Below are 13479 nucleotides of genomic sequence, written 5' to 3'. Positions count from 1 at the left end.
GGTGTAACTCCCCAGGGAAACCTCAGATCACAAAATGGGTTAGTTTTTTAGCATTCCCGACTCAGGACACTACTAATATACGTTTGTTTTTCGAATCTGAGCTTTGGTTCAAAACTAACACGTTCTGGTTGAATTGAGTTTTTCTGCAAATTCTAAGATATACTTTGGTGTAACTCCCCAGGGAAACATCAGATCACAAAAAGGGTTGGTTTTTTAGCATTCCCGACTCAGGACACTACTAATATACGTTTGTTTTTCGAATGTGAGCTTTGGTTCAAAAGTTACACGTTCTGGTTCAATTGAGTTTTTCTGCAAATTCTAAGATATACTTGGGTGTAACTCCCCAGGGAAACATCAGATCACAAAATGGAGTGGTTTTTTAGCATTCCCGACTCAGGAAACTACTAATATACGTTTGTTTTTCGAATGTGAGCTTTGGTTCAAAAGTTACACGTTCTGGTTCAATTGAGTTTTTCTGCAAATTGTAAGGTATACTTGGGTGTAACTCCCCAGGGAAACATCAGATCACAAAATGGAGTGGTTTTTTAGCATTCCCGACTCAGGACACTACTAATATATGTTTGTTTTTCGAATCTGAGCTTTGGTTCAAAAGTTACACGTTCTGGTTCAATTGAGTTTTTCTGCAAATTCTAAGATATACTTGGGTGTAACTCCCCAGGGAAACCTCAGATCACAAAATGGGTTGGTTTTTTTGCTTTCCCGACTCAGGACACTACTAATATACGTTTGTTTTTCGAATCTGAGCTTTGGTTCAAAAGTTACACGTTCTGGTTCAATTGAGTTTTGATGCAAATTCTAAGATATACTTGGGTGTACCTCCCCAGGGAAACCTCAGATCACAAAATGGGTTGGTTTTTTAGCATTCCCGAATCAGGACACTACTAATATGTGTTCGTTTTTCGAATCTGAGCTTTGGTTCAAAAGTAACACGTTCTGGTTGAATTGAGTTTTTGTGCAAATTCTAAGATATACTTTGGTGTAACTCCCCAGGGAAACATCAGATCACAAAAAGGGTTGGTTTTTTAGCATTCCCGACTCAGGACACTACTAATATACGTTTGTTTTTCGAATCTGAGCTTTGGTTCAAAAGTTACACGTTCTGGTTCAATTGAGATTTTCTGCAAATTCTAAGATATACTTGGGTGTAACTCCCCAGGGAAACATCAGATCACAAAATGGGTTGGTTTTTTAGCATTCCCGACTCAGGACACTACTAATATATGTTTGTTTTTCAGATCTGAGCTTTGGTTCAAAACTAACACGTTCTGGTTCAATTGAGATTTTCTGCAAATTCTAAGATATACTTGGGTGTAACTCCCCAGGGAAACATCAGATCACAAAATGGGTTGGTTTTTTAGCATTCCCGAATCAGGACACTACTAATATGTGTTTGTTTTTCGAATCTGATCTTTGGTTCAAAAGTAACACATTCTGGTTGAATTGAGTTTTTCTGCAAATTCTAAGATATACTTTGGTGTAACTCCCCAGGGAAACATCAGATCACAAAAAGGGTTGGTTTTTTAGCATTCCCGACTCAGGACACTACTAATATACGTTTGTTTTTCAGATATGAGCTTTGGTTCAAAACTAACACGTTCTGGTTGAATTGAGTTTTTCTGCAAATTCTAAGATATACTTTGGTGTAACTCCCCAGGGAAACATCAGATCACAAAAAGGGTTGGTTTTTTAGCATTCCCGACTCAGGACACTACTAATATATGTTTGCTTTTCGAATCTGAGCTTTGGTTCAAAAGTTACACGTTCTGGTTGAATTGAGTTTTTCTGCAAATTCTAAGATATACTTGGGTGTAATTCCCCAGGGAAACATCAGATCACAAAATGGGTTGGTTTTTTAGCATTCCCGACTCAGGACACTACTAATATACGTTTGTTTTTCGAATCTGAGCTTTGGTTCAAAAGTTGCACGTTCTGGTTCAATTGAGATTTTCTGCAAATTCTAAGATATCCTTGGGTGTAACTCCCCAGGGAAACATCAGATCACAAAATGGGTTGGTTTTTTAGCATTCCCGACTCAGGACACTACTAATATACGTTTGTTTTTCGAATGTGAGCTTTGGTTCAAAAGTTACACGTTCTGGTTCAATTGAGTTTTTCTGCAAATTGTAAGGTATACTTGGGTGTAATTCCCCAGGGAAACATCAGATCACAAAATGGAGTGGTTATTTAGCATTCCCAACTCAGGACACTACTAATATATGTTTGTTTTTCGAATCTGAGCTTTGGTTCAAAAGTTACATGTTCTGGTTCAATTGAGTTTTTCTGCAAATTCTAAGATATACTTGGGTGTAACTCCCCAGGGAAACCTCAGATCACAAAATGGGTTGGTTTTTTAGCATTCCCGAATCAGGACACTACTAATATGTGTTCGTTTTTCGAATCTGAGCTTTGGTTCAAAAGTAACACGTTCTGGTTGAATTGAGTTTTTGTGCAAATTCTAAGATATACTTTGGTGTAACTCCCCAGGGAAACATCAGATCACAAAAAGGGTTGGTTTTTTAGCATTCCCGACTCAGGACACTACTAATATACGTTTGTTTTTCGAATCTGAGCTTTGGTTCAAAAGTTACACGTTCTGGTTCAATTGAGATTTTCTGCAAATTCTAAGATATACTTGGGTGTAACTCCCTAGGGAAACATCAGATCACAAAATGGGTTGGTTTTTTAGCATTCCCGACTCAGGACACTACTAATATATGTTTGTTTTTCAGATCTGAGCTTTGGTTCAAAACTAACACGTTCTGGTTCAATTGAGATTTTCTGCAAATTCTAAGATATACTTGGGTGTAACTCCCCAGGGAAACATCAGATCACAAAATGGGTTGGTTTTTTAGCATTCCCGAATCAGGACACTACTAATATGTGTTTGTTTTTCGAATCTGATCTTTGGTTCAAAAGTAACACATTCTGGTTGAATTGAGTTTTTCTGCAAATTCTAAGATATACTTTGGTGTAACTCCCCAGGGAAACATCAGATCACAAAAAGGGTTGGTTTTTTAGCATTCCCGACTCAGGACACTACTAATATACGTTTGTTTTTCAGATATGAGCTTTGGTTCAAAACTAACACGTTCTGGTTGAATTGAGTTTTTCTGCAAATTCTAAGATATACTTTGGTGTAACTCCCCAGGGAAACATCAGATCACAAAAAGGGTTGGTTTTTTAGCATTCCCGACTCAGGACACTACTAATATATGTTTGCTTTTCGAATCTGAGCTTTGGTTCAAAAGTTACACGTTCTGGTTGAATTGAGTTTTTCTGCAAATTCTAAGATATACTTGGGTGTAATTCCCCAGGGAAACATCAGATCACAAAATGGGTTGGTTTTTTAGCATTCCCGACTCAGGACACTACTAATATACGTTTGTTTTTCGAATCTGAGCTTTGGTTCAAAAGTTGCACGTTCTGGTTCAATTGAGATTTTCTGCAAATTCTAAGATATCCTTGGGTGTAACTCCCCAGGGAAACATCAGATCACAAAATGGGTTGGTTTTTTAGCATTCCCGACTCAGGACACTACTAATATACGTTTGTTTTTCGAATGTGAGCTTTGGTTCAAAAGTTACACGTTCTGGTTCAATTGAGTTTTTCTGCAAATTGTAAGGTATACTTGGGTGTAATTCCCCAGGGAAACATCAGATCACAAAATGGAGTGGTTATTTAGCATTCCCAACTCAGGACACTACTAATATATGTTTGTTTTTCGAATCTGAGCTTTGGTTCAAAAGTTACATGTTCTGGTTCAATTGAGTTTTTCTGCAAATTCTAAGATATACTTGGGTGTAACTCCCCAGGGAAACCTCAGATCACAAAATGGGTTGGTTTTTTAGCATTCCCGAATCAGGACACTACTAATATGTGTTCGTTTTTCGAATCTGAGCTTTGGTTCAAAAGTAACACGTTCTGGTTGAATTGAGTTTTTGTGCAAATTCTAAGATATACTTTGGTGTAACTCCCCAGGGAAACATCAGATCACAAAAAGGGTTGGTTTTTTAGCATTCCCGACTCAGGACACTACTAATATACGTTTGTTTTTCGAATCTGAGCTTTGGTTCAAAAGTTACACGTTCTGGTTCAATTGAGATTTTCTGCAAATTCTAAGATATACTTGGGTGTAACTCCCCAGGGAAACATCAGATCACAAAATGGGTTGGTTTTTTAGCATTCCCGACTCAGGACACTACTAATATATGTTTGTTTTTCAGATCTGAGCTTTGGTTCAAAACTAACACGTTCTGGTTCAATTGAGATTTTCTGCAAATTCTAAGATATACTTGGGTGTAACTCCCCAGGGAAACATCAGATCACAAAATGGGTTGGTTTTTTAGCATTCCCGAATCAGGACACTACTAATATGTGTTTGTTTTTCGAATCTGATCTTTGGTTCAAAAGTAACACATTCTGGTTGAATTGAGTTTTTCTGCAAATTCTAAGATATACTTTGGTGTAACTCCCCAGGGAAACATCAGATCACAAAAAGGGTTGGTTTTTTAGCATTCCCGACTCAGGACACTACTAATATACGTTTGTTTTTCAGATATGAGCTTTGGTTCAAAACTAACACGTTCTGGTTGAATTGAGTTTTTCTGCAAATTCCAAGATATACTTTGGTGTAACTCCCCAGGGAAACATCAGATCACAAAAAGGGTTGGTTTTTTAGCATTCCCGACTCAGGACACTACTAATATATGTTTGCTTTTCGAATCTGAGCTTTGGTTCAAAAGTTACACGTTCTGGTTGAATTGAGTTTTTCTGCAAATTCTAAGATATACTTGGGTGTAATTCCCCAGGGAAACATCAGATCACAAAATGGGTTGGTTTTTTAGCATTCCCGACTCAGGACACTACTAATATACGTTTGTTTTTCGAATCTGAGCTTTGGTTCAAAAGTTGCACGTTCTGGTTCAATTGAGTTTTTCTGCAAATTCTAAGATATATTTGGGTGTACCTCCCCAGGGAAACCTCAGATCACAAAATGGGTTGGTTTTTTAGCATTCCCGAATCAGGACACTACTAATATGTGTTCGTTTTTCGAATCTGAGCTTTGGTTCAAAAGTTGCACGTTCTGGTTCAATTGAGATTTTCTGCAAATTCTAAGATATACTTGGGTGTAACTCCCCAGGGAAACATCAGATCACAAAATGGGTTGGTTTTTTAGCATTCCCGACTCAGGACACTACTAATATACGTTTGTTTTTCGAATGTGAGCTTTGGTTCAAAAGTTACACGTTCTGGTTCAATTGAGTTTTTCTGCAAATTGTAAGGTATACTTGGGTGTAATTCCCCAGGGAAACATCAGATCACAAAATGGAGTGGTTATTTAGCATTCCCAACTCAGGACACTACTAATATATGTTTGTTTTTCGAATCTGAGCTTTGGTTCAAAAGTTACATGTTCTGGTTCAATTGAGTTTTTCTGCAAATTCTAAGATATACTTGGGTGTAACTCCCCAGGGAAACCTCAGATCACAAAATGGGTTGGTTTTTTAGCATTCCCGAATCAGGACACTACTAATATGTGTTTGTTTTTCGAATCTGAGCTTTGGTTCAAAAGTAACACGTTCTGGTTGAATTGAGTTTTTCTGCAAATTCTAAGATATACTTTGGTGTAACTCCCCAGGGAAACATCAGATCACAAAATGGGTTGGTTTTTTAGCATTCCCGACTCAGGACACTACTAATATACGTTTGTTTTTCGGATCTGAGCTTTGGTTCAAAACTAACACGTTCTGGTTCAATTGAGATTTTCTGCAAATTCTAAGGTATACTTGGGTGTAACTCCCCAGGGAAACATCAGATCACAAAATGGGTTGGTTTTTTAGCTTTCCCGACTCAGGACACTACTAATATGTGTTTGTTTTTCGAATCTGAGCTTTGGTTCAAAAGTAACACGTTCTGGTTCAATTGAGATTTTCTGCAAATTCTAAGATATACTTTGGTGTAACTCCCCAGGGAAACATCAGATCACAAAATGGGTTGGTTTTTTAGCATTCCCGACTCAGGACACTACTAATATACGTTTGTTTTTCGGATTTGAGCTTTGGTTCAAAACTAACACGTTCTGGTTCAATTGAGATTTTCTGCAAATTCTAAGGTATACTTGGGTGTAACTCCCCAGGGAAACATCAGATCACAAAATGGGTTGGTTTTTGTAGCTTTCCCGACTCAGGACACTACTAATATACGTTTGTTTTTCGAATCTGAGCTTTGGTTCAAAAGTTACACGTTCTGGTTGAATTGAGTTTTTCTGCAAATTCTAAGATATACTTTGGTGTAACTCCCCAGGGAAACATCAGATCACAAAAAGGGTTGGTTTTTTAGCATTCCCGACTCAGGACACTACTAATATACGTTTGTTTTTCGAATCTGAGCTTTGGTTCAAAAGTAACACGTTCTGGTTGAATTGAGTTTTTCTGCAAATTCTAAGATATACTTTGGTGTAACTCCCCAGGGAAACATCAGATCACAAAAAGGGTTGGTTTTTTAGCATTCCCGACTCAGGACACTACTAATATACGTTTGCTTTTCGAATCTGAGCTTTGGTTCAAAAGTTACACGTTCTGGTTCAATTGAGTTTTTCTACAAATTCTAAGATATACTTGGGTGTAATTCCCCAGGGAAACATCAGATCACAAAATGGGTTGGTTTTTTAGCATTCCCGACTCAGGAATCTGATGTTTCCCTGGGGAGTTACACCCAAGTATATCTTAGAATTTGCAGAAAATCTCAAATGAACCAGAACGTGTTAGTTTTGAACCAAAGCTCAGATCCGAAAAACAAACGTATATTAGTAGTGTCCTGAGTCGGGAATGCTAAAAAGCCAACCCATTTTGTGATCTAATGTTTCCCTGGGGAGTTACACCCAAGTATATCTTAGAATTTGCAGAAAAACTCAATTGAACCAGAACGTGTTAGTTTTGAACCAAAGCTCAGATCCGAAAAACAAACGTATATTAGTAGTGTCCTGAGTCGGGAATGCTAAAAAACCAACCCATTTTGTGATCTGATGTTTCCCTGGGGAGTTACACCCAAGTATATCTTAGAAGTTGCAGAAAAACTCAATTGAACCAGAACGTGTAACTTTTGAACCAAAGCTCAGATTCGAAAAACAAACGTATATTAGTAGTGTCCTGTCGGGAAAGCTAAAAAACCAACCCATTTTGTGATCTGATGTTTCCCTGGGGAGTTACACCCAAGTATATCTTAGAATTTGCAGAAAATCTCAATTGAACCAGAACGTGTTACTTTTGAACCAAAGCTCAGATTCGAAAAACAAACGTATTAGTAGTGTCCTGAGTCGGGAATGCTAAAAAACCAACCCATTTTGTGATCTGATGTTTCCCTGGGGAGTTACACCCAAGTATATCTTAGAATTTGCAGAAAAACTCAATTCAACCAGAACGTGTTACTTTTGAACCAAAGCTCAGATTCGAAAACCAAACACATATTAGTAGTGTCCTGAGTCGGGAATGCTAAAAAACCAACCCATTTTGTGATCTGAGGTTTCCCTGGGGAGTTACACCCAAGTATATGTTAGAATTTGCAGAAAAACTCAATTGAACCAGAACGTGTTACTTTTGAACCAAAGCTCAGATTCGAAAAACAAACGTATATTAGTAGTGTCCTGAGTCGGGAATGCTAAAAAACCAACCCATTTTGTGATCTGATGTTTCCCTGGGGAGTTACACCCAAGTATACCTTAGAATTTGCAGAAAAACTCAATTGAACCAGAACGTGTTAGTTTTGAACCAAAGCTCAGATCCGAAAAACAAACGTATATTAGTAGTGTCCTGAGTCGGGAATGCTAAAAAACCAACCCATTTTGTGATGTGATGTTTCCCTGGGGAGTTATACCCAAGTATATCTTAGAATTTGCAGAAAAACTCAATTGAACCAGAACGTGTTAGTTTTGAACCAAAGCTCAGATTCGAAAAACAAACGTATATTAGTAGTGTCCTGTCGGGAAAGCTAAAAAACCAACCCATTTTGTGATCTGATGTTTCCCTGGGGAGTTACACGCAAGTATATCTTAGAATTTGCAGAAAATCTCAATTGAACCAGAACGTGTTACTTTTGAACCAAAGCTCAGATTCGAAAAACAAACGTATATTAGTAGTGTCCTGAGTCGGGAATGCTAAATAACCACTCCATTTTGTGATCTGATGTTTCCCTGGGGAATTACACCCAAGTATACCTTACAATTTGCAGAAAAACTCAATTGAACCAGAACGTGTAACTTTTGAACCAAAGCTCACATTCGAAAAACAAACGTATATTAGTAGTGTCCTGAGTCGGGAATGCTAAAAAACCAACCCATTTTGTGATCTGATGTTTCCCTGGGGAGTTACACCCAAGTATATCTTAGAATTTGCAGAAAAACTCAATTGAACCAGAACGTGTAACTTTTGAACCAAAGCTCAGATCTGAAAAACAAACGTATATTAGTAGTGTCCTGAGTCGGGAATGCTAAAAAACCAACCCATTTTGTGATCTGATGTTTCCCTGGGGAGTTACACCCAAGTATATCTTAGAATTTGCAGAAAAACTCAATTGAACCAGACTCAGGACACTACTAATATACGTTTGTTTTTCGAATCTGAGCTTTGGTTCAAAAGTAACACGTTCTGGTTCAATTGAGTTTTTCTGCAAATTCTAACATATACTTGGGTGTAACTCCCCAGGGAAACCTCAGATCACAAAATGGGTTGGTTTTTTAGCATTCCCGACTCAGGACACTACTAATATGTGTTTGGTTTTCGAATCTGAGCTTTGGTTCAAAAGTAACACGTTCTGATTGAATTGAGTTTTTCTGCAAATTCTAAGATATACTTGGGTGTAACTCCCCAGGGAAACATCAGATCACAAAATGGGTTGGTTTTTTCGCATTCCCGACTCAGGACACTACTAATATACGTTTGTTTTACGAATCTGAGCTTTGGTTCAAAACTAACACGTTCTGGTTCAATTGAGTTTTTCTGCAAATTCTAAGATATACTTGGGTGAAACTCCCCAGGGAAACATCAGATCACAAAATGGGTTGGTTTTTAAGCATTCCCGACTCAGGACACTACTAATATACGTTTGTTTTTCGAATCTGAGCTTTGGTTCAAAAGTAACACGTTCTGGTTCAATTGAGATTTTCTGCAAATTCTAAGATATACTTGCGTGTAACTCCCCAGGGAAACATCAGATCACAAAATGGGTTGGTTTTTTAGCTTTCCCGACAGGACACTACTAATATACGTTTGTTTTTCGAATCTGAGCTTTGGTTCAAAACTAACACGTTCTGGTTCAATTGAGTTTTTCTGCAAATTCTAAGATATACTTGGGTATAACTCCCCAGGGAAACATCACATCACAAAATGGGTTGGTTTTTTAGCATTCCCGACTCAGGACACTACTAATATACGTTTGTTTTTCGGATCTGAGCTTTGGTTCAAAACTAACACGTTCTGGTTCAATTGAGTTTTTCTGCAAATTCTAAGATATACTTGGGTGTAACTCCCCAGGGAAACATCAGATCACAAAATGGGTTGGTTTTTTAGCATTCCCGACTCAGGACACTACTAATATACGTTTGTTTTTCGAATCTGAGCTTTGGTTCAAAAGTAACACGTTCTGGTTCAATTGAGTTTTTCTGCAAATTCTAACATATACTTGGGTGTAACTCCCCAGGGAAACCTCAGATCACAAAATGGGTTGGTTTTTTAGCATTCCCGACTCAGGACACTACTAATATGTATTTGTTTTTCGAATCTGAGCTTTGGTTCAAAAGTAACACGTTCTGGTTCAATTGAGATTTTCTGCAAATTCTAAGATATACTTGCGTGTAACTCCCCAGGGAAACATCAGATCACAAAATGGGTTGGTTTTTTAGCTTTCCCGACAGGACACTACTAATATACGTTTGTTTTTCGAATCTGAGCTTTGGTTCAAAACTAACACGTTCTGGTTCAATTGAGTTTTTCTGCAAATTCTAAGATATACTTGGGTATAACTCCCCAGGGAAACATCACATCACAAAATGGGTTGGTTTTTTAGCATTCCCGACTCAGGACACTACTAATATACGTTTGTTTTTCGGATCTGAGCTTTGGTTCAAAACTAACACGTTCTGGTTCAATTGAGTTTTTCTGCAAATTCTAAGATATACTTGGGTGTAACTCCCCAGGGAAACATCAGATCACAAAATGGGTTGGTTTTTTAGCATTCCCGACTCAGGACACTACTAATATACGTTTGTTTTTCGAATCTGAGCTTTGGTTCAAAAGTAACACGTTCTGGTTCAATTGAGTTTTTCTGCAAATTCTAACATATACTTGGGTGTAACTCCCCAGGGAAACCTCAGATCACAAAATGGGTTGGTTTTTTAGCATTCCCGACTCAGGACACTACTAATATGTGTTTGGTTTTCGAATCTGAGCTTTGGTTCAAAAGTAACACGTTCTGATTGAATTGAGTTTTTCTGCAAATTCTAAGATATACTTGGGTGTAACTCCCCAGGGAAACATCAGATCACAAAATGGGTTGGTTTTTTCGCATTCCCGACTCAGGACACTACTAATATACGTTTGTTTTACGAATCTGAGCTTTGGTTCAAAACTAACACGTTCTGGTTCAATTGAGTTTTTCTGCAAATTCTAAGATATACTTGGGTGAAACTCCCCAGGGAAACATCAGATCACAAAATGGGTTGGTTTTTAAGCATTCCCGACTCAGGACACTACTAATATACGTTTGTTTTTCGAATCTGAGCTTTGGTTCAAAAGTAACACGTTCTGGTTCAATTGAGATTTTCTGCAAATTCTAAGATATACTTGCGTGTAACTCCCCAGGGAAACATCAGATCACAAAATGGGTTGGTTTTTTAGCTTTCCCGACAGGACACTACTAATATACGTTTGTTTTTCGAATCTGAGCTTTGGTTCAAAACTAACACGTTCTGGTTCAATTGAGTTTTTCTGCAAATTCTAAGATATACTTGGGTATAACTCCCCAGGGAAACATCACATCACAAAATGGGTTGGTTTTTTAGCATTCCCGACTCAGGACACTACTAATATACGTTTGTTTTTCGGATCTGAGCTTTGGTTCAAAACTAACACGTTCTGGTTCAATTGAGTTTTTCTGCAAATTCTAAGATATACTTGGGTGTAACTCCCCAGGGAAACATCAGATCACAAAATGGGTTGGTTTTTTAGCATTCCCGACTCAGGACACTACTAATATACGTTTGTTTTTCGAATCTGAGCTTTGGTTCAAAAGTAACACGTTCTGGTTCAATTGAGTTTTTCTGCAAATTCTAACATATACTTGGGTGTAACTCCCCAGGGAAACCTCAGATCACAAAATGGGTTGGTTTTTTAGCATTCCCGACTCAGGACACTACTAATATGTATTTGTTTTTCGAATCTGAGCTTTGGTTCAAAAGTAACACGTTCTGGTTCAATTGAGATTTTCTGCAAATTCTAAGATATACTTGCGTGTAACTCCCCAGGGAAACATCAGATCACAAAATGGGTTGGTTTTTTAGCTTTCCCGACAGGACACTACTAATATACGTTTGTTTTTCGAATCTGAGCTTTGGTTCAAAACTAACACGTTCTGGTTCAATTGAGTTTTTCTGCAAATTCTAAGATATACTTGGGTATAACTCCCCAGGGAAACATCACATCACAAAATGGGTTGGTTTTTTAGCATTCCCGACTCAGGACACTACTAATATACGTTTGTTTTTCGGATCTGAGCTTTGGTTCAAAACTAACACGTTCTGGTTCAATTGAGTTTTTCTGCAAATTCTAAGATATACTTGGGTGTAACTCCCCAGGGAAACATCAGATCACAAAATGGGTTGGTTTTTTAGCATTCCCGACTCAGGACACTACTAATATACGTTTGTTTTTCGAATCTGAGCTTTGGTTCAAAAGTAACACGTTCTGGTTCAATTGAGTTTTTCTGCAAATTCTAACATATACTTGGGTGTAACTCCCCAGGGAAACCTCAGATCACAAAATGGGTTGGTTTTTTAGCATTCCCGACTCAGGACACTACTAATATGTGTTTGGTTTTCGAATCTGAGCTTTGGTTCAAAAGTAACACGTTCTGATTGAATTGAGTTTTTCTGCAAATTCTAAGATATACTTGGGTGTAACTCCCCAGGGAAACATCAGATCACAAAATGGGTTGGTTTTTTCGCATTCCCGACTCAGGACACTACTAATATACGTTTGTTTTACGAATCTGAGCTTTGGTTCAAAACTAACACGTTCTGGTTCAATTGAGTTTTTCTGCAAATTCTAAGATATACTTGGGTGAAACTCCCCAGGGAAACATCAGATCACAAAATGGGTTGGTTTTTAAGCATTCCCGACTCAGGACACTACTAATATACGTTTGTTTTTCGAATCTGAGCTTTGGTTCAAAAGTAACACGTTCTGGTTCAATTGAGATTTTCTGCAAATTCTAAGATATACTTGCGTGTAACTCCCCAGGGAAACATCAGATCACAAAATGGGTTGGTTTTTTAGCTTTCCCGACAGGACACTACTAATATACGTTTGTTTTTCGAATCTGAGCTTTGGTTCAAAACTAACACGTTCTGGTTCAATTGAGTTTTTCTGCAAATTCTAAGATATACTTGGGTATAACTCCCCAGGGAAACATCACATCACAAAATGGGTTGGTTTTTTAGCATTCCCGACTCAGGACACTACTAATATACGTTTGTTTTTCGGATCTGAGCTTTGGTTCAAAACTAACACGTTCTGGTTCAATTGAGTTTTTCTGCAAATTCTAAGATATACTTGGGTGTAACTCCCCAGGGAAACATCAGATCACAAAATGGGTTGGTTTTTTAGCATTCCCGACTCAGGACACTACTAATATGTGTTTGTTTTTCGAATCTGAGCTTTGGTTCAAAAGTAACACGTTCTGGTTCAATTGAGATTTTCTGCAAATTCTAAGATATACTTGCGTGTAACTCCCCAGGGAAACATCAGATCACAAAATGGGTTGGTTTTTTAGCTTTCCCGACAGGACACTACTAATATACGTTTGTTTTTCGAATCTGAGCTTTGGTTCAAAACTAACACGTTCTGGTTCAATTGAGTTTTTCTGCAAATTCTAAGATATACTTGGGTATAACTCCCCAGGGAAACATCACATCACAAAATGGGTTGGTTTTTTAGCATTCCCGACTCAGGACACTACTAATATACGTTTGTTTTTCGAATCTGAGCTTTGGTTCAAAAGTAACACGTTCTGGTTCAATTGAGTTTTTCTGCAAATTCTAACATATACTTGGGTGTAACTCCCCAGGGAAACCTCAGATCACAAAATGGGTTGGTTTTTTAGCATTCCCGACTCAGGACACTACTAATATGTGTTTGGTTTTCGAATCTGAGCTTTGGTTCAAAAGTAACACGTTCTGGTTGAATTGAG

This window comes from Thamnophis sirtalis, unplaced genomic scaffold, assembly GCF_051295495.1.
Source record: "Thamnophis sirtalis isolate CommonGarterSnake01/CBP01778 unplaced genomic scaffold, rThaSir2_p1.2 scaffold_13, whole genome shotgun sequence".
Taxonomy (NCBI): Eukaryota; Metazoa; Chordata; class Lepidosauria; order Squamata; family Natricidae; genus Thamnophis; species Thamnophis sirtalis.
Note: the sequence above shows the minus strand (reverse complement) of the source record.